Source organism: Oncorhynchus keta, chromosome 13 (assembly GCF_023373465.1).
Source record: "Oncorhynchus keta strain PuntledgeMale-10-30-2019 chromosome 13, Oket_V2, whole genome shotgun sequence".
Taxonomy (NCBI): domain Eukaryota; kingdom Metazoa; phylum Chordata; class Actinopteri; order Salmoniformes; family Salmonidae; genus Oncorhynchus; species Oncorhynchus keta.
The window spans coordinates 18,896,673-18,917,005 of NC_068433.1; the positions used below are offsets into that span (position 1 = coordinate 18,896,673).

Here is a 20,333-nt window from a genome sequence, read left to right on the forward strand (position 1 = left end):
AACAGCTGATGCTCTCATGCATGTTTCAGTGTTACTTGCCTCGAAGTGAGCATAGAAGTTATTCAGCTTGTCTGGTAGGCTCGTGGCACTGGGCAGCTCTCGGATAATACTTTGAAATAAGTTGAAAAATAGAATGATTTGAAAAGGTGTAACTTTTGCATTGGGAATTTTGATCTGTATACTAATGCAAATGCATGTTACATGTGGTTACGTTTATACTACCTTACCTTTAAGTATCTCTCCAAGAAAACATACCATGATGATGGAAAGTACACACCAACATTTCAGAATATTCCATTGATATTGTGGAGCTAATGGTCCTTGTTTAGTCCAGAGGCACCAGTGCCAGCCGAGCGCATTAGTATCCATCTGGGGGGACTTGTGTTCTTTCGGTGGCAGTATTTCTCCATTCCGAATCCTGTCTAGTTTCTGGGCATCCTCCCCAAACCCATAACTCAAAACTCCCCCTACTCCCCAGCGATTGGGCTGTCATAATCATCAGCATTATACTTCCTCAATGGGCCTGATTTACAAATGTGGACATGGTAGCTGCACGGAACCAGAGGTAAACTCAGGGCTATCTCCTATCTCCCAAACCATTTGTCTTCATACTCCATCACTATGAGGACTACTGTTAGTGAACCTGAGATTCCAAACAGCATTACGAGGACGTATGACATAAGCATTCCCCAAAAACTGTATACTGTAGGTCTACCTTGTGAAATGTTGGTGGGGTGGTCCTTCTGTAGCTCAGTTGGTAGAGCATGGCGCTTGTAACGCCAGGGTAGTGGGTTCGATCCCGGGACCACCCATACGTAGAATGTATGCACACATGACTGTAAGTCGCTTTGGATAAAAGCGTCTGCTAAATGGCATATTATTTATTATTATGTTGAGGTCCGTCTCCTATCACCCAACCATTTGTCTCTGCTCCATCATTATGATGACTACCGGTAAAGAAGATGAGATTCCAAACAGCATTATGAGAACATCTGAGGTACAGTAAGTATGTTCACAGTAGCTCTCCCTTGTGAAACCTTGACTTTGTTGACCTAGGAGTGTGGGATCCAGTTCCTGGTGTATCATTTGCATAACATTATATTTTTATGATACAAATATACTAAGGTCATCAATTTGGAATATTATCCTAGAAATGGGCCATTATCATCTAAATTGTATTCCTAAACTCACAGAAAATTGTTGCAACTGTGGCTACAAAGATAGTCATTTGTGCTGTTTATCCAAGGATATGTTTGCATTTTTAACATTGCATTTTTTGACAGACATTGACATTTGAAAAGCCTTTGAAACATGACCCTTTCTTCACCCCCCCCCCCCATACAATATGTAATACAATATATCCGATTAGCCTGTATATACCCAGAGTTCTGGGCCTCTTAAATGATAGGCCGCATAAATATAATATAACACACACACAATAGCATTTATATGTGGCTTCCAAACCCCTTGTAGATACTGTAGCTTCCCTTCGGTTATCACTGTTTGAATTTGGCCAGCATATTAAAAGCACTTGGCATATACGGGGGAAGACTGAAGAAAATGTATTTATGTTTAGAATATTTCTCTACAAAGATGGGGTTCTTAGCAAAGCCTCATCTTGGCAAAACATTTTTTTTATTACTTTCCTTTTTATGAAAAATAACATTCCAATGTGAGAAAAGAAATGGAAATGACTTTAATCTACTCAGCTTTCACCCGGGATAGCTTGGGATTGGACTGTTATTTCGTTGGACGGTGTATACCATGTGTATCCCCGTACGTATCACTAATAGAACTTGAAACTTGAACGTGTTCAATTATGGGTTGCAGGCAAGTCTTGCAATACAAAAAAAGTACATGGAAAATGCCATCCATGCACAACTGACAGCTACATTAAATTAATTAACGAATAATGGCAACATTGTTTAGTCGTGAATGAATGATCCAAATCAATCAGATCAGATGAATGCAATAGTCAAAAGAGGCTTCCCCTCCGTTCATGTCCTTCTAAGGGACCCCATATAAGGCTTTGAACATGTTGCTTTAAGACAACTTTGTCTTTAGATCAGTGGAGGAGACCGAATGAAGACAAGGGTACGACACCACCTAAGATGTTGGGGATGTAGGAGAAGCTGGAGATAAATGTAAATGTAAGAGAAGATAGGCCTTTACAGTCAAGAGAACGGACACCTGTCAAATGGTGGCTTGGGTGTCTTCTATAGAATCTGCCTATTCACCCGCAAGACGCACACAGTCACTCACTCAATTAAAGAGAATGCACACACACACGTCGCCCTTTAAACTCATACCTGTATACAGGTTGAAATTGACAGATTTGGGCACTGATAAATGCCTTAAATGGATGTACTGTAACATGCTATACATGACGTCAAAGCTCTTGCTCTGCGCTTCACAGGGTTTTGACTGACAGACGTTCTGAACTTGAGCCCTGTGCGCAACAAGAAGTTGCCCCCATCCCTCCTGCTAATTTGCCAACTTTTGCAAATGTTTTGTTGCCTGAGGGAAATGCTGTAAATTAAGAGGACTATGTCTTTTGAAAGATGAGACGTTGAGGATTATAATAAATACCGCTTTGACGTCATACAAGCAAGCCAAACACACAACATGCATTTCACATTTCCATATCATAAAACTCATGTAATATACACTGTCAACGTTTATGATCACTATGTTTGATGTACAGTCACAAGATGACATGGTGTCAAACCCTGGATTGTTTTGAACAAAATGAGCCTGTTTGTCTATTGTGAAGAAAGTTTGTTGTGACACACGCACCTGAATACACTCATCACTTTTCTCTATGAGCACAGAAATGACAATCCGTTTCCCTGAATTGCATTGTGAAAGCCTAATGCTGTACTATCGCATTTTAGAACTTAGCTAGTGATGTTGATAATAGAACAGGCTTTCAAATGATGTCCACCTGACCCAAGATTAACGATTTATAATGGACCATTTTTGGATTGCCTAAACAACAACAGTAATTGTGTGATGGTGGGGATGCAGGGTTGTGTTCTAAACAAAATAACTACAAGTTTGCTTCCTCTAGTTCCTAAACGGCACAGCTAGTAGAGCTAAACAAGGACCTATAGAGTTGAAGAATATTCTTGTGTCATAAAACTGCATTGAATTAACTTAAGTGCACACTGAAGAGGTGTGTGGTCACTTGGAGACAGTAGTTTAGTACTCTCACTCAAACCCTTATCATTTCAAACCCTTGTAGTGTTGCACCAACCCCATATTTCCAGGAATGTTCACGTAATGTTATTGAATGTATCCAGAGTATACTCAGATTTTGTCATCAACAAATGCGATGAAAAGTACAGTAAATATAAAATGCACATAAAATCAACAGTGTAATGTTTGGATTCAGTCTTGTGTCAGGTGAACTGTGGTGCCCTCACTTTTAGTCTAATAATTTCCCCATAGTCTCCAAACGGTTCCCTTTCAATTGCTACCATTGTTATGCATATGCGTTTCATATTTCTTCCATAAGAAATATTTCAATTTAGCCCTATCCATATAGGCCAATTCCCAGGAGGGTAAAGTGTTAAACACACAGATGCATATGTGCACGAGCATGCACCACACACACCTAAACAAAATAAAAATGTATCCTCAAGGTATGTCCCATTTCTGAAATGCACGCCCTGAAAAGAGCTGCATTGGCTCATGTGTGTGTGTGTGTGTGTGTGTGTGTGTGTGTGTGTGTGTGTGTGTGTGTGTGTGTGTGTGTGTGTGTGTGTGTGTGTGTGTGTGTGTGTGTGTGTGTGTGTGTGTGTGTGTGTGTGTGTGTGTGTGTGTGTGTGTCCGCCTCTTCTGGCACTCCTCATGTGGAAGGCGTCTGTGATAAGCTCAGGCATACATTCTCATACTGTTGAGTTGGAGGCTCCATGGATGAAGACAAAATGCAGGGACATGAAATCAACCAACCAAGTGGGTTTGGCAGCAGAGAGACAAATAGATGCCTACAGTCCACATAATAAAATGCATTAAGTTATAAGTTATTCAGTATTTTTATAACCTTGTTTTAAATGGTACTTCATCCTCAAAACATGAACATCAGTGAAATTAAAACAATGACAAATGGCTAATTCATCAAATCCTCTTTTATATAATCTAACTTCTACACAGCTCTATGTTTCTATTTTGGGGCAGAGAAATACGAGGAGTTATTTCAGAATGAGAAGAACAGTCTCTCCATTGCATCAGATGAACAAACCGTGATGTGGGCTGAAATGATACATGCTTTTTTTTGATGGACAGAATGAAGAATGTAGGTGGCGAGGCTTTTGACAGACAAAACCGGTGGTGGTGGTGGTGTGAAAGGATGAGAGGAAATGCGGGATTCAAGACGTGCTAGTCCACAGACTCCCGCTCTCCTACCGCGGTACTCTGTCAACGACACGGACCGGTGAACAGACAGATGGCGAGGGTGACGCCATCGGACTTGAGACGAGAGGAGCACGAGAGGAGCGAGAGAGGGAGGAGGTGGAAGAGGAGGCGAAAAAAATAAAACAACAAAAAACTAAACAAATGTGAGGAAGAGGGAGGTTGCGGTGAGGGGGGGGGACTTCCTTCGGGAGAACATTAATCTTGCATGAGCTCCTTTGCATGCACACACAGGCTTTGTACTTCATTACCGCTGTAAATACAAGTTCTCGCCATCACTTTTCATTCCCGCACACGACGGGAGACGTCATCTAAAGTGAAAGACCTGGCTCCATTTTGAAGAGGAGAGGTAGAACATTTATATTTCAAAAGTGTTTTATAGGAAGAGTAGTCTTTCAGGGAGAGAGAGAGAGATATTTTACATTGCTAGACTGCCATCTACTGGAAATGTATTGAACTACATAGATTTTTAGATTCATATAAATCTCTTTTTTGTTTCTTGCAACATATAATCATACTTACCACAATTGTCTTCTTCAAATATGAAATGTATGTTTCTAGATAAACCTAAGTGTGCTTGAAATAACTCAAATGTGGTACGTCTGTATTACAAAGCCTCACCTGTACAATATTAAATAACCAGATAATTCCCTAAACAATCAAATGTAACTGTTTTAAAATGCTATTTGTCTATTTTTCATTATTGTCTTCAAAATATGAAAGCTCACTTTGACAATGAGAATTTAAGCAAATCAAATGCATTAGGTATACAAATGATAAATGAGATATACACTGAGTATAGTAAACATAAGCAACACATTCTTACTGAATGGCGCACATTCGCAGTCCATGTCTCTATTGTCCAGACTTAAAAATCCTTCTTTACCTGTCTCCTTCCCTTCATCTACACTGATTGAAATCGATTTAACAAGTGACATCAATAAGGGATAATAGCCTGGTCATGGAAAGAGCAGGTGCTCTTAATGTTTTGTATACTCAGTGTATATACAGTACAGTACCAGTCAAAAGTTTGGACACACCTACTCATTCAAGTGTGCAAAGCTGTCATCAAGGCAAAGGGTGGCTACTTTGAAGAATTTCAAATATAAAATATTGAAATGTGTAATTTCATAGTTTTGATGTCTTCACTATTATTCTGCAATGTAGAAAATAGTCAAAATATAGAAAACCCTGGAATGAGTAGGTGTGTCCAAACTTTTGACTGGTACTATTTATATACATTGTCATGCAGGCAAACAAATAATCAATAAACAATACTTTTTGTATGTTGTGATATTTGTTAATTGTTGTTTATACAAAATATATGAATATTTTTTTCAGGCTACAGTTCATAGCCTCTATATGTGGCTCTATGGTTCTCATTCAATGAAGCAATCATGAAAGGTTACAATCTGTATCCACAGTGAAACTGAAGTGACATCTCTAGTTTGATCTTAGATTGCTATTCAATAAGGAACAGCACCATCATGTGGATGTACTGTAATTGAATGATGTAAACATAAGCCCTTACCAATTTGAACCAACGAGGTAAAAATGTTCGCTTTAGCATTTTTTTCAAAGACAGCAAGGACATTTGTTTCATTGATGTTCATCCCCCATTTCACATGATTCTGAAACTGAATGAACATGTTCCTCATATTCACCTTGATGATCTTTTTTGGAGTAAACATCAGATTTATAAGGGGGTAACTGTTTAATAATGACCTACATATTCACTAATTGTCTGGTTGATAATTGAGGAATTAGTTGTTTCTTTGCCAACAGTAATAATTATCCTTGTTCCCACTATTAATCACACTATGCTGTGCCAATAATATGTGCATTAGGGGAACTATAGACAGAATTATCTGTCAGACAGGACTCAATGTGTGAATTCTGATGGTGTCAAGTCTAGTTTCCTGGATATTGCAAAAGCCGTACTGCCGGAATTGGTACTGGGACATGTTCTCTTTACTATTTATATAAATAATATTGGTATATCTGTTAAAACTTGTAATATTCATTTGTATGCAGATTACACTATGTATGCCATTGCCCCAACTGTTGACCAGGCTATGTTAGATCTGCAATGGGACTTTGTTGCCTTACAGAAAGCCCTAGTTGGTTCAAAACCTCTACTTAATGCGGGAAAGACTAAATATACATTGCGTTCAGAAATGATTCATACCCCTTGACTTATTCCACCCTTTGTTGTTACAGCCTGAATTCAAAATTCTACACAAATTACCCCATAATGACAAAGTGAACACATGTTTGCAAATGTATTTAAAAAGAAATACAGAAATATTTAATTTACATAAGTATTCTCATTCCTGAGTCAATACATGTTAGAATCACCTTTGGCAGCAATTAAAGCTTTGAGTCTTTCTGGGTAGGTCTCTAAGAGTTTTTCACACCTGGATTGTACAATATATGCAAATGATTATTTAAAAATGTATTCAAGCTCTGTCAAGTTGGTTGTTGATCATTGCTAGACAGCCATTTTCAAGTCTTGCCATAGCTTTTCAAGCAGATTTAAGTCAAAACTGTAACTAGGCCACTCAGGAACATTCAATGCCGTCTTGGTAAGCAACTCCAGTGTATATTTGGCCTTGTGTTTTAGGTTATTGTCCCACTGAAAGGTGAATGTGTGTCCCAGTGTCTGTTGGAAAGGTTTTTCTCAAGGATGTTTCCTCTGCTTAGCTCTATTCTGTTTATTTTTATCCTAAAAAACTCTTAGTCCTAGCCGAAGACAAGCGTACCCATAACATGATGCAGCCACTACCATGCTTGAAAATATGAAGAGTGGTACTCAGTGATGTAATGTGTTAGATTTTCCCCAAACATAACACTTTGTGACACAAATGACAATTCTTTGCCAGGTTTTTTGCAGTTTACTTAAGTGCCTTATTTCAAACATGATGCACATTTTGGAATAATTTTATTCTTTACAGGCTTGCTTCGTCATTTAAGTTGGTATTGTGGAGTAACTACAATATTGTTGATCCATCCTCAGTTTTCTCCTATTGCAGCCATTAAACTCTGCAACTGTTTTAAAGTCACCATTGACCTCATGGTGAAATCCCTGAGCGGTTTCCTTCCTCTTCGGCAACTGAGTTAAGGACGCTTGTTTCTTTGTAGTGACTGGGTGTATTGAAAGTGTAATGAATCATGTTACCATATTCAATGTCTGCTTTTTTTTTACCCATCTACCAATAGGTTCCCATCTTTGCGAGGCATTGGAAAACCTCCGTGGTCTTTGTGGTTGAATCTGTGTTTGAAATTCATTGCTGGATTGAGGGACCTTACAGATAATTGTTTGTGTGAGGCCCCGAGATGAGGTAGTCATTCAAAAATACACTATTATTACACACAGAGTGAGTGACTTGTTAAGCAAATGTTTACTCCTGAAAGTTGTAAACTTAACAAAGGGGTTAAGTACTTATTACTCTAGACATTTCAGCTTTTCATTTTTAATTAATTTGCAAAAATGACTAAAAACATAATACCACATTGTCATTATGGTGTATTGTGTGTAGGCGAGTGACAACATCTCTATTTAATACATTTTAAATTCAGGTTGTGACACAACAAAATGTGGAAAAAGTCAAGGGCTGGGAATGCTTTCTGAACGCACTGCATATTGTTCTCTAATTCTTGCAAAAATGTTTCAGATTAACTACATATTTATTCACTGGAGGCTTCTCCCATCGATTGGGTTCCCATCTATCTGGGAATTTGTTTTGAAAAAGTCTTCTTGTTCAAAAAAACATATGGATGAGCTAATTAAAAAGCCAAGACTTAAATTGGGCTTATTTTTTAGAAATAGATCTGGACTCTCCCTACATAGCAGGAAGCAGACTATGGTGACGCCAATTACCAGATGGCAGGAGCCACTACTCTTAAACCTTTGGATGTCGTTTACCATAGAGCCCTTCACTTCAACACAGACGACAGTTTAAACACTCATCCCTACACCCTGTAATAAAAGGTTGGCTGATCCTCATTGAAGTCCCGTAGATCACTTCATTACTCCCTTTTTGTTTAAAAAGCTCTACTACAAAAGCTTCCAATGTACTTAACTTTGTTGCTAAAGTATTAAAGAATGAGTTATCAAACCTGCTCACAGGGTTGGTTAACTCTTGAGGTCCCTCTGGTCTCGGCCAGTTTAGGTGAAGCCTCTTTTTAGTGACCCCCATTGTTGGAATAACCTGCACAATTCCTTGCATTTTGATTCCTTGGTGCCTTTAGGGCAGTTTAGGACAATGGTTTGGAAATAATTATTTGAGGATTGCAGTTGTTTCGATTTATTGTAGCGGAAATGAGACCCTAGTCAGGGCTACCCTGAATAAATCAGAGTTTAGAAAGACATGTGTGTCATAGAGGCCATGTATGTACATTTTACATAGTAGGGGCCATGTACAACCTAGCTGAAAATGTTTGTGAAGACAATACACTATGAACAGTTATGATTCCATTTTATAAGACTTTCACCCATAGGGCACATCTCAAATCCATACCGCAGTATCTAAACAGTAGCAATCACAAACACTGCTTAAGCATTAATATGGTTAACGGAGTCTAGCCACACTCTTTACATCAAAAACAGGAAGAGCAACAGCTACCCTTCCTGGGGTCCACACAAAACATTAACCAAGACATAATACAGCACATTAATAGACAAGAACAGCTCAAGGACAGAACTATATCAATTTAAAAAGGCCCACGTAGCCTACATATCAATACATATACAGAAACGATCTAGGTCAAATAATGGAGAGGTGTTGAGAGTGTAGAGAGAACTAGGTAAGTGGAAGATCAGCCATCTGCATTTCCAAAGGCAGACAGACAGCCCTCAGCGGCCATGCACTCACTAATTACAAGTCAGACTCCAGTTATGCGTAATGAAAAATTAATCTGCCTTAAATACAGAAACCCCCTAGAAGAGCCTTGAGAGAAACTCTGGGATTTAATTAAACTCATCAAATAATAGAGTTCGGCTAGAATTCATCCTTCACCCATGATTTCCGCTCAGCAGTTTAAACTAAGCGATTTTACCCAAAACTGCTCTTGTATATATTTAATGCACATAAATGCTGTGTCATACTGAATACAGTAACGGGAACTGCTCAACCAATAAAGCATTTTGGACAGACATATTAATAAAGTAGCTTAACTGATTTTGAGAAAAACTGATTTGGAAATTCTGTGGGTTTGGTTTAAATACTGTATATATAGTGTATACTGTATATATAAATAAGTGTTTTATATATATATATATATATATATATATATATATAATATATATTTTATACACTTTATATATATATATATATATTATTCTTGATTTATTATTATTATGATTTTTAAGCCTGTCACATCTGTGAATGTGGAATGTGTTTTGTTGGTTGATTGAAAAACAAGAAAAATCTAACTTAAAATATGCCTTTTGACGGGGTATGGTAGTATGTGCCGGGCGCACCGGTTTGTGACAAGAACTGCAATACTGCTGGGTTTTTCTTGCTCAACCTTTATCTTGTGTGTATCAAGAATGGTCCACCACCCAAAGGACATCCAGCTAACTTGACACAATTGTGAGAAGCATTGTAGTCAACCTGAGCCAGCATCCCTGTGGAACACTTTAGACACCTTATAGAGTCCATGTCCCAATGAATTGAGGCTGTTCTTAATGTATTGTTCACTCAGTGTATATGTGGCTGTTTATCAAAGTTAACTGGCTGAGAAGTCATCAAGTTAAGCTTCTAAACATAACTCTTCCATACATATCGGAATTCCTTTCTTCGGTTTTGAAATTGTCAATGATCCACCAAGACCTATAGTCACTGTTTCTGTCTATTGAACGCTTAGCTAGCAAAATACCTACTCTGTATTGGTGAACGACCAAAGTTTGGCTTCTTGAGGATAACTGACTCAATACAATCCCTAGAAACTGGACCAGGGCCAGGAGTTTCACCTTCAATTGACATAACCAGAGAGAACTCGTAACTCACAATAATGTCTACTAACATATCAAATATTCCTGCTTACACACTATTCTAGATGTATTTATTCCTGATAAAGGCACACTGACAAAAGTTGCCATTTTCTTCACAGACCAGGCCCAAATCCCTGTCATTCGCGTGAAGAAAAGAGAGAAATACAGGGGGTGGAGATCGGGGTGCCTTGAGAGAATTCGTCGGCGGGTGGACAAACCGCCTCTACCATCCATTCCATAAATAAACTGGATGATCTACGATCAAGACTATCCTACCAACGAGACATAAAAAATCTTGATATCTTATGTTTCACCGAGACGTGGCTAAACGACGACATGGATAATATAGAGCTGGCTGGGTTAACCACGCATCGGTAGGACAGAGCAGCTACATCTGGGAAGACGAGGGGTGAGTGTGTGTGTATATTTGTTAATAACAGCTGGTGCGCGATGCCTAATATTAAAGAAGTCTCTAGGTATTAATCGCCTGAGGTAGTGAACCTCATGATATGCTGTAGTCCACACTATCTACCAAGAGAGTTTTCATCTATATAATTCGTATCTGTCTATTTACCAACACAAACCGATGCTGGCAGTAAGACGGCACTCAACAAGATGTTTAAAGAAAATGCTCATTCAGAAGCGGCACTCCTAATGGCCAGGACCTTTAATGCAGGCAAACTTAAATCGGATTTATTTAATTCATTTCTACCAGCATGGAAAAACAGATGGAAAAAAAAAAACGCTAGACCACCTTTACTCCACACAAAGAGATGCATATAAAAGCTCTCCCTAATCCTCCATTTGGCAAATCTGACCACAATTCTACCCTCCTCATTCCTGCTTACAAGCAAAAACTAAAGTAAGAAGTACCAGCAACTCGCTTAATACGGAAGTGGTCAGATGACACGGATGCTATGCCACAGACTGGAATATGTTACTGAATTCGTCCAATGGCATTGAGGAGTATACCACCTCAGGAACCTGCTAAATCAATAAGTGCATTGACGACGACGCCACCATAGTGACCATACATACATATACCAACCAGAAGCCATCGCTTACAGGCAACATCCGCACTGAGCTAAAGGCTAGACCTGCGGCTTTCAAGGAGCGGGAAGCTTATAAGAAATGTTGCAATGCCCTCAGATAAACCATTAAACAGGACTAAGATTGAATCATACTACACCGGCTCTGACGCTCGTCGGATGTGGCAGAGCTGGCAAACTATTACGGACTACAAAGGGTAAACCAGCCGTGAGCTGCCCAGTGACGCGAGCCTACCAGACGAGCTAAATGCCTTTTATGTTCGCTTTGCTAATGACACCATAGTCCCTGTGCCCAAAAAAGCAAAGGCAACCTGCCTAAATGACTACCAACCCGTTGCACTCACGTCGGTAGCCATGAAGTACTTTGAAAGGCTGGTCATGGCTCACATCAACACCATCATCCCGGAATCCCTAGACCCACTCCAATTTGCATACCGCCCCAACAGATCCACAAATGACGCAAGTTCTATTGCACTCCACATTCCCACCCGGACAAAAGGAACACCTATATGAGAATGCTGACTATTGACGACCGCTCAGCGTTCAATAACATAGTCAGTCACCCAAGTCATAGACTGTTCTCTCTTAAAAGCTTCTACCCCCAAGCCACAAGACTGCTGAACAATGAATTAAATGGCCGCCTGGACTATTTACATTGACAACCCCCCCTTTGTTTTTACACTGCTGCTACTTCCTGTTTATTATCTATGCATAGTCACTTTACCCCTACCTACATGTACAAATTACTTCGACTAACCTGTACCCCCGCACATTGACGGTACCAGCACCCCCTGTATATAGCCTCATTACTGTTATTCTATTGTGTTACTTTTTATAGTTTTTTTTTTTACTTTAGTGTATGTAGTAAATATTTTCTTAACTCTAATTCTTGAACTGCATTGTTGGTTAAGGGATTGTACTGTAGGTAAGCATTTCTCGTTAAGGTCTACACCTGTTGTATTCGGCGCATTTGACAAATACATTTTATTTGATTAGATTTTCAATACAAGCTGAATAAAATGTGCACTGTCCTACAGCTGCCATCTTCAAACTGAATGATACTTAATCATTTAAATGTGTATTTCACAGCAGCCTGCACAGTAATACAAAACATTACACATTAAGTTGGTTATAATAAGACAGTTGGAATGCTCATTATTGTAGATTTGAGCTTCCATAGAAAGGATAAGGCTCTTATTCATAAAGCACGTCAAAGTAGAGTTTTGGTTTAGGTCCCCTCTTTTATTCATTATGATTTAAAAGGCATAACTGATCCAAGATCAGCACTCCTACATCTAACAACACTGGGGAAATAGCTTCTAGTAAACATATTGTCCATGTCACTGTGTCCTACTTAAATAAACAAGGAGCACACACACACACAGACATAAACAAACATACAGTGCCCTCCACTAATATTGGCACCCTTAGTAAATATGAGCAAAACGGACTATAAAAATGTTTCTTTGTTGTTTTTCTTCTTGTTCTTTCCATCAAAATATTCACAAAAATCTAACCTTTAATTAAAGTAAAAATAATTGAAAGAAAAAATAAATTATTATCATAAAACAAATATATTCTCAAATATATGTGTGCCACAATTATTGGCACCCCTTCATTCAATTCTTTGTGCAACCTCGCTTTCCCAACATAACAGCGCCGAGACTCCTATAATGCGTAATGAGGTTGGAGAACACATGGCAAGGGATCTGAGACCATTGATTTTGAGGTGTGATCATTGTCCTGCTGGAAGATCCATCCAGGGCCCAGTTTAAGCTTCCTAGCAGATGCAGTCAGGTTTTGATTGAATATCTGCTGGTACTTGATGGAGTCCATGATACCATGTATCCTAAGTAGTTGTCCAGGGCCTTTGGAAGAAACACAGCCCCACAACATCAAAGATCCACCACCATACTTCACAGTGGGGATGAGGTACTTTTCTGCATGGCTATCTTTCTGTCTACGCCAAACCCACCTCTCGTGTTTGTTTCCAAAAAGCTATGTCTTTGTCTCATCTGACCATAGAACCTGGTCCCGTTGAAAGTACCAGTAAAGTTTGGCAAACTGTAGGTGCCTGAGTTTGTTGTTTGATGACAGCAAAGGCATTTTTATGACAACCCTCCCAAACAACTTGTGGTTACGTAGGTGGCGTCTGATCGTAGTTTTGGAGACATTCTGACCCCAAGACCCAACTAACGTCTCCATCCTCCTCACTGTGCGTGGGGTTAATATAGAGAAACGTCCTCTTCCAGGCCCATTGTTGACATCTCCGGTTGCTTTAAAATTCTTAATTATTGCCCTGATAGTGGAAATGGGACATTTTGAACCGTTGAGCTATTTTCTTATAGCCATTTCCTGATTTGTGCACATCATTACTGTATTCTCGGGTCTTTCCCATAGTGATGGATGACTTTGGGAACTTGGCCGGTGTGTCACCTCATATTTACATACCCCAGTGAAACAAGTCATGGCTTACCACTTCAGTGTTCTTAATCACTCAGGTGAACTTAAATACATCAAATATGAATGGGAATATACTTAACTTAGATTTTACTCATAAGAATTTCTAGGGGTGCCAATAATGGTGGCACACATGTTTCGGAGAAAACATTTTTTTCATTTATTTCACATTCATTTTTTCAATCATTTTATTAAAATTAAAGATTTGATTTTTGTAAACATTTTGAATGAAAGACCAAGAGGATAAACAGCAATATTAGTGGAGGACACTGTACACACTTGAGTCAGGCACAAACCTGTGCACACACACTAACACACACATGCATATGAACAAAGACACAAACACACAGACATGCGCAAAGAAACACACACCGGACACAATTGCCTGAATACCTTTTCAGAAAGCTACTGTCCCTATCTTTTTGTCAAAGAGGAGTCAGAGAAAACAACTATTTTTAGGAGCAGGTTTAATGTTGCTGAGAGGAGAACTCAGCCATCCATGTCATGTAATGCCATCAATAATTTAGTGCTACCAAATCCACACAGTGTTAGTGGAAATGACATGGTTTTGGGGGAAAATAAACCTCTGCAATTTGTTTTCAGGTGATGTCTTTACAACACCCATCTCTTAATCATAACGGCAAGATTCTACTAAACTAAAAGTTCTTAACAATATTGTCAGGCTTAAAATCAACTACACGGTGTCTGTCTGTCTGTCTGTCTGTCTGTCTGTCTGTCTGTCTGTCTGTCTGTCTGTCTGTGTGGGTGCCTGTCTGTCTACTACACCAAATGTATATCTATGTGTGTTTGAGTTTATGTGCTGTCTCTCTACCTCTGTGTTCCCCAGTCGCTGCTTGGTGCAGAGTGAAACAGTAAAGCTGGGGGAGATAGCTTTCAGAAGCTTACATAAAGCCACTGGACTTAATAATTCATGGAGCAAAAATCCCTCAGTGCTCAATATTTATATCTCCCTGAATGTGTTCTGTGACTGTGAGCCCTGTCACAGTGCAGGCCAGCAGAGGGGAAACTTTTACTTTCTACTTTTCATATATTTTTCCACTTTCTTTCAGAGGACAGGTTTCACATTAAGGGCCTGTGGCACAGAGAGGGAGATACTGTATTTCCCAGTATGTCTCAGAGTCTGTATGTGTATACCATGTGGTAGCTCCCTGTGTGTATAGGATGATGATAATTGTGACTCCTATCCTTTGGGTTTTTTGAGTCGTGTTGTTGCTCTGCAAAGAGACGTCAGGGTGATTTCAGGAAAATGAAAGAGAATATGACTGGACTTTCAAACTACTGGATAGGACACACACGCAAACACATCCTCTCTTCTATAAACCTGTGACGATAGCAGCCAATGCATATATCGGGGTGGTGGACTGTTAACATGAGAGAATCCAGAGGGACATATTAGTTGGAAATATTGTCGAGATCGTGCGCCGCTCATGCTGACATTTACAAGTCCTTGCTGATCTTTCCGCTGTGACAACTAAACGTCTTCGCCATCAGATCAGTCTGAGTTCCTATGGCTGAGTCGCAAATGGCAGTCTATTCCCCACATAGTGCACTACTTTCAAAAGTAGTACACCATATAGGGAATAGACTGCCATTTGGGACATAAACTATGTCATTCATCTGATTAATGGAAGACTGATAAGTCTTAGCTGCAACTAAACGGTTGCATCTAAATGGAATGAGGGAGCAGGATCTGGGTATGAGACAGAGACAGAGTACTGTCTGATATAATGGATTGGGTGAGCTTCTGGTACAGTGGAAGAGCAAGCTTTTAGATGGGCTTAGTGTACTATCTGATTCTAGTATGGGTAAGGCATTACACTACAGTGCTGTATATGCTGACATGAAACCTTTCAAAATAAGAGTTGAGTCTGATAGAATGAGTCTATAAAGCCGTATTGAGAAATCATTCTGACCTGACAAATATTGTCCCTCAATGAAAAATCAAAAAGGTAATTCAAGTTCGAGCAAAGCCTGCTGGCTATTGTTAAAGTATAGGGAGACACTAGCTTAGTAGAGGTTTGCCCTCACTCTTATATCTAAAAAATCAGAGTTCAAACACGTTCCTACTCAGAGATCCATTTGAAAACATTTGCCGGTGTTTACTGTTTCTTATACTGTTAAGAAAGTTGCTCTTCATGATACCCTGCAGAAGGGCAGAAGGCTTTATTGTGCCAGAGATTTCAGGAATGTGGGCCATGAACTCACCCAGAACTGAGGCTCCTCTGTTCCAGTCATGCAGGTGGCAACATTCTGCCCGATACCCAAGCTTCGTCCTCGCCAACAACACCAGTATGACCAATACCCCTATGCCCCCACCTAAGAGACAGAGAGACAGAGACAAAGAGTAGAGGAAAATGACAAAAAGAGATAGAAGAGAGAGAGAAGTGGGAGACGAGATGGAGCATGTAAGAAACTGTGCAGTGTATCATTTGATCAGTCAGTGATTAAACAGTGAAAACCAGTAAACACTGCAGCCCTCCAGGACTGACATGATGCAACTCAACTCTAAACAAACATAAGCTGCTTTGACCAGGGATGACACTAAACCTACTTAAAAATGCAGACCAGGATCTGACGCTCAACAAATGTGCAATACATTGTAGAAATTGGATTCGTAACAAATCATCTAAAATGTATTTAATATATATTTTTGAATAATACTAATTTTGCAGCGCTCAACATATCATTTGACATGGATGACGCAGTACACCAAAAAGATCTGGAGCATCACTTTAATATTAAGGTCTAAGTTGTTTCATCCTGCAGAGAGCCATTGTTTACAGGTGGCTGGTTGTGTAAGGATGCACCAAAATAATGTGTCCTGTCAACAGAGGTATATTCAATATCTCTAGGAACAATCCTTATGATTCGTTGGGTTGAATGTGTCTTTTGCTATCAAATAAGCGTTTAAAGCGTTTAAAACAAGTTTTTTTACAGGGTCTCCCATTTCCGCCTGTAGACGTGGGAACTTACGCGGCAGCTAATTCTCACATGACTGCGTGGTATAGAATGGACAACAATGGCAGCCCACATGTGGAAAATGGGAGACCATGGGTAAAAACCTGTTAATCACTTATTTGATATCAAGGACACATTCAACCAATGGGCTAATTGTTTGCTACAAACATTGTTGAATTTTTATTTTTTATTTTAAATGTAACCTTTATTTAACTAGGCAAGTCAGTTAAGAACAAATTCTTATTTACAATGATGGCCTACTCCGGCCAAATCCGGACAATGCTGGGCCAATTGTGCGCCGCCCTATGGGACTCGGATGTGATTACTCTTGATTACCTAAGTAGGCTATGCTATCGCTAGTCCCTTAAAAATTGTGGATTGTAACATGTGAAAGACTAAACACAGAGTTAACAAACTAGCCTGCCGTGTCCTAAAACTAGCCTGCCGTGTCCTCAAACTAGCCTGCCGTGTCCTCTACCTAGCCTGCCATGTCCTCTACCTAGCCTGCCATGTCCTCTACCGAGCCTGCCGTGTCCTCTATCTAGTCTGTCGTGTCCTCTATCTAGTCTGCCGGGTCTTCTACCTAGCCTGCCATGTCCTCTACCAAGCCTGCCGTGTCCTCTATCTAGTCTGCCGTGTCCTCTATCTAGCCTGCCGGGTCCTCTACCTAGGCTGCTGTGTCCCAAACCCTGCCTACCGTGTCCTCTATCTAGCCTGCCGTATCCTCTACCTAGCCTGCCGGGTCCTCTACCTAGGCTGCCGGGTCCTCTACCTAGGCTGCCGGGTCCTCTACCTAGCTTGCCGTGTCCTCTACCTAGCCTGCCATGTCCTCTACCTAGCCTGCCAGCTCCTCTACCTAGCCTGCCGGCTCCTCTACCTAGGCTGTCGGGTCCTCTGCCTAGGCTGGCATGTCCTCTACCTAGCCTGATGTGTCCTCTATCTAAAGCAGGTGATTGGAGTATAGTTTCAGGTTTTCTTTAACATATTCAATGTAAAAAAATATCTTGCATTATTTTATGTGGTTAAACGCAGGCCCAAATCTGACGTGACTTGGGATAAATTAATCATAGTTGCATGTGGCATGACTTTTTTAATCGGGTGATCAGGGTGTGTCTCAGAGAAAGAGGGAAGCAGAAAGAAGCAGAGACTGCCAGTTTGGGCAGGAGGACTGTGCTGGCAGGGCTCCCTATCCCCAGGGGCGAATAGCGATGGTGCATCATGCCTTGCTGCCATGTCAGTCACATGACCCCCGGAGTAAGAGTCCCCTCAAGCTGCATAATAAATCATCTCAGTCAGTCTGGCTGGCAAGCTCCCTTAAAATGTTCACACACACACACACACACGCATACATGTGTGTATAGATACACACATGAGCGTACACATATGCACGTGCAAATGCGCACACACTCATACCATCTTTCGCACACACTCCTAAACACAAACACACTAATATACTCTCACATGCACACTGGCTGCTGGAATCATAAAGAGTCAATGTCTTTACTCACTGACCTACTGAGTGTCCTACATGTGGGCTTTATGCAATGAAAATATGGTCAAACATTTAGGTACCTGACATAATGCCTTTAACACAACATCAAGTGTGCCATTTTTTTACGACAACTGACAAGGTGTGAAAGATTTTAAATATCTACTCGAAATATTAACCTGGTGACAAAACCATTTGTTCGTATAGTATTTGTTTAGCAGATACATTTTTACGTGACATTCGGCTAGCTGTCAGTTGACATCAACTCAAACTATAGTCCACTATAGCTCCGCTCCGTTTGCCATTGGCAGAAGTTGGTTGTCATAAAAGGTGTTGATTTGTGCCACTTCAACTTGAGTGTAGTCTTAAAAGTGAATATTACATATTCTGGCAGGTAGTTCTACTGTAAAAGGGTTACTGATTGTCTTTAAAAGTACCCAGCCACTCATACATAACGGGCCTCCACAACTTACAGTGCCAGTAAACGACACAGTAGTTTTGCCAGTGTCAACTACTTAGCAACAAAGTTTGCTTGAGTCCATGGCCCCTTTGTGTTTTCCTAACCCATGTATTTACTTTACATATGTATTTTAAATGTCCCGTCTTGTTTTGATCACCTCGCCACCAGAGCAGAGAGAAAGTAGCTTTTAAACCACATCACACTGGAGACACTGAAACACCCACCTGGGGAGTGAAAGGTGCTGTAAAGCATCTAATGCCCCGGCGTGCTTAGTCCAAATATTTAACACACAGAACAAGAAGAATCTATTCTGGACTGCAAGACAACCACTAAGAAGTATAAGTACAGCAAGAGCCATCTCCCTTGAGCGCAAGAGAAAGGTGTTATGGGAAAAAAAAGACCAGGCTATATATTTAAGGCGAATAGCAAGCTTCGAAAACTTTCCGGCAGCGGTTGATGAGTTCAATGGAGATTCTGTAGACACAGAGAGCATTTGCACTGGCGTATGGCGTACTCCCCTGCCTGGGGAACGGGTACTGCGAGGCTAACAGGCGCACCAATTACAACTGTATCCACAATCCTCTAAGGGGACATAGTTCTGCCTATTGATCTTAGACAAGCCCCTTATGGTCATCTATTCATGTTGACATGAGTCATTCTTATTACCGTTACATAATTATTTATTATAAATCTGCAACATTAAAAGGAAGCTCAAGGGTGAGTGGTTATGCAACGTAATCTGACTTGAGTCATACTTTTTTTTTTAAAGACAACATCCAGCTTCTTGCAGAAAGAAAGTATAAAGCCGTTGGATACAGATTTAAAATGACTTCCTTTTACATTTTAAGGCAGCTACTGTACACGACTCAGTGAATGTCTGAATGGCAGTATTCATAGTAATGCAGTATTCATAGCAATGTATTTAACTTGGTGAGAAGAGGGGTTGGGGGCGTATGCCTTATTATTAACGAGACGTGGTGTGATCACAACAGCATACAGGAACTCAAGTCCTTCTGTTCACCTGACTTAGAATTCCTCACAATCAAATGTCGAAATCATTATCCACCAAGGGAATTCTCTTCGATTATAATCACAGCCGTATATATATTCCCCCCCAAGCAGACACATTGATGGCCCTGAACGAACTTTATTTGACTCTTTGCAAACTGGAAACCACATATCCTGAGGCTGCATTCATTGTAGCTGGAGATTTTAACAAGGCTAATCTGAAAACAAGACTCCCTAAATTGTATCAGCATATCGATTGCGCAACCAGGGCTGGTAAAACCTTGGATCATTGCTATTCTAACTTCCTAACTTTACGGACATATTCAATCAATCCTTATCCCAGTCTGCTATTCCCACATGCTTCAAGAGGGCCACCATCGTCCCTGTTCCCAAGAAAGCTAAGGTAACTGAGCTAAACGACTACCACCCTGTAGTCCTCACTTCCGTCATCATGAAGTGCTTTGAGAGACTAGTCAAGGA

The 20,333-nt window shown here is 40.2% G+C and overlaps 1 protein-coding gene across 13 annotated transcripts in view; it reads right to left on the reverse strand.

Annotated features, from left to right (window-relative positions):
* The window catches only part of LOC118391984 (receptor-type tyrosine-protein phosphatase delta-like), a 377,633-nt gene extending 361,372 nt beyond the window's left edge, over positions 1 to 16,261 (reverse strand). For all 13 annotated transcript variants that reach the window (XM_052459507.1, XM_052459505.1, XM_052459506.1 and 10 more), the window contains exon 1: positions 16,144 to 16,261. The gene's annotated coding sequence lies outside the window, so the exon portion shown is untranslated. The remainder of the gene's footprint in view (positions 1 to 16,143) is intronic.
* Positions 16,262 to 20,333: the final 4,072 nt, after the last annotated feature.